The sequence below is a fragment of the Halyomorpha halys genome, unplaced genomic scaffold (assembly GCF_000696795.3).
Source record: "Halyomorpha halys isolate HHAL.00 unplaced genomic scaffold, Hhal_1.1 Scaffold38.1, whole genome shotgun sequence".
Classification (NCBI taxonomy): Eukaryota; Metazoa; Arthropoda; class Insecta; order Hemiptera; family Pentatomidae; genus Halyomorpha; species Halyomorpha halys.
The window spans coordinates 906707-909437 of NW_027110526.1; the positions used below are offsets into that span (position 1 = coordinate 906707).

The 2731-nt window shown below is 33.8% G+C and overlaps 1 long non-coding RNA gene across 1 annotated transcript in view; it reads left to right on the forward strand.

The window, feature by feature from the left end:
* Positions 1–324: 324 nt before the first annotated feature.
* Positions 325–2731, forward strand: part of LOC136796083 (uncharacterized) — a 5039-nt gene continuing 2632 nt past the window's right edge. Inside the window, exon 1 of the long non-coding RNA XR_010843777.1 lies at positions 325–525. This is a non-coding gene — a long non-coding RNA (uncharacterized lncRNA). The remainder of the gene's footprint in view (positions 526–2731) is intronic.

Here is a 2731-nt window from a genome sequence, read left to right on the forward strand (position 1 = left end):
ACCCACCTAACATTGTTCCGCCCAGAATGAACGGTAGCCAACTGGGATAAAAGTGCCTAAGATAGGTAGGGTACCCTAAATACATTGCGGATGAGAGCAAGGACAGAGCCAATAAAATATATTAGAAATCAAAAGAAGGCCGAGGATTACAGAAGGTCCTACCTCCCTTGGACTCTAGGTAAGGGGTGAAGCTGGGATTACCATTGAGCTGGGATTACCATTGAGCTGGGATTGGGAAGGCAAGGATCGGAAGGACACACGCTCAAGAAAAATGGGGAGAGGAGCAGACGAAAAGGACACTCAGTGACATGGGACAGACGAGCAGCAGTCACTAGTGAGGTCGGAACACAGGCAAAGGGTAGTCACAGGCCAGCCGGAGGTAGTACATAGGTCCAGGGAGTTGTGGACGGACATCGGACAACCAGGCATGGACACTCAAGGCAGAGAAGGAAGATTCACAGACATAGACCCCAGAGAGGAAAAGGATTGCTGACATTGCTAAAGCTGACAGAGGCATCACGATACGTAAGATGTTTCAGTTTGTATTTTAAATGGCAATAGTAATCATAATTGATAAACTTGGATCAATATGAATATAGGTCAATATGAATATAAAATATAATATAATAATTAAACTTAAAGTAAATAGATCTGCATTGCCCTTTCATAGATTATTATAGTTCAATTGTATATAGTTGTAAATATAAACCATTGATTCATAATTTAGAATCCCTGCATGCCAACTAATTATCATGGCCTAGTAAATTGGTAAACAAGATACCGTTAAAGAAGAACTCCAATGATTAATTGCATCTAGCACACTATAGCAAGGGGGTCTATAGTATCTAGTCCTTGGATTAAATTTATTACATACATTTCTAAGAATTGTAATTCGGTTCCTGATAGAGATGCATAATTTAAATATAAAGAAATACACAAATATATGAATTAATAAATAAAATGCAGTCTTGGAATCCCTGGTCAGCCTCAGAACAACTTGAGTAGCCGCGACATAGCAAAGGAAACAATAATAACATTTTTGGAAATTAAGGCTAAAATAAAGAAAGCATAAGTGGTTGATATCTTAAAGAAAAAAAAGTTTATTGTAATTTGTATAAAAAATTGTATGAATGAGAAATCAACTCTTCTAAAATTCACATCAACACTGTACATATTATTTATTTTTTTTAGAAGTAGGAAGAAATAAATAAAAATATTCTTTTAAAATTTCTTGAGGTTAATCACTTCCATTTTTGAATGTATTATTTATTCATGACATTGTACACCGTTTCGGGACCACTGTCCCATATTCATGCACTATAAAAACCTCATGATTTCATATGGGAAATCATGTCAACTATTTACGCATCTTCACTTCTCTCTGGCACAGCCATCACTCTACATCTTTTTTTACATTTTACCCCGTTTTTCGGATAATTAATGATAATTGATTTTGTCCGGAACCATCCGATTCCTCTGAGCTAACAACTACGTCCTGACTAATAGACTTCATTAGATTCACGCAATAAATTTCCTCAGACGAAATCGTGAAAAAAGAAAATTGGATTGGGTTAGGAATGACAGTATCAGAAGAGAGCTGAAGATTTTCTTATTCGAGGAATATATTGAGAATAGAAAATCGGGATAATTTAAATTTAAATAGTTTAAATTTTTAGCAGGACTGAGAGAGACTTTTTCTCACATAGGAGTATTACGTATGGACATGCGTATTCCAACAAAGGCAATAAACAACTCTTTATGCAATTCAAGGCCATTTTAAAAATCAAGAATAACAAAAATTTTCGACTGGTTGTTGCAAATGAAAATAAATAATGTAAAATGCTAACTACAGCCGTATGAATTCATAATTGACTGGTGCAATGGCTCATTTTTCTTTAATTTTGTTTTCTTGACCCTGATATGGACACTGAATGTGAAACGAGAGGTTTCATGTAGGCGCAATTTAAAGAATTTACATTGTGCATTTACACTGCGTTATCTAACTCAGTGAATATTTATATGTTGCAAATAATTTTGAGCATGTTTTGTGAATTCAGAATAAACCAAGTTTTATACCGAATATTTTTTTTTTTTTAATTTTGATTTGTAGAAGTATCTTATAAACAAAAGTCTAAAGCGGTGTTTTTGAAGTTGTCTATAAATAATGGACCATTGTTACAGTAGTTCACACCCCAATGAAGTCTTTTGAATAAAGTACCATATTTTCAGAAAATACATACATGCACAGATGCATGGGACGCAATACACTCGCAAGGAGCCGTCAGGTATAGTGGACGCTGTACCAAGTTTCATAATTTTAGAGACAACTAACCAATACGTTGAAGAGATATGTGGAAGCATTCCGTCCGCGAAAACGGATGGGTTTATTTTACAGTCTTTTTTTTTTTTATTCTTAAATTTCTAGTAGACATTGAAATGCTTCACTATTGCTAGATTTGAAAATGTACTACTTATAGATCGAATGATTCAAATGGACAAATGGTTTTATCTTGCTCTTAGTTCTTATTCCTGAGGCTGGAAATTCAGGCCGCAATGTTGTCATTATTAAATAAGTTTTTTCAACTTATTTGTGTTATTTTCTAACCGAATCCCCAACTATCCAAATTAAACATTTATATATTATGTCTTTACTATAACATTCTATAACTAAGTTTTTAAAAATATAAGTGAAAATTTTGTGAAATAATTAATTGTCTGATTTTAATGCTTT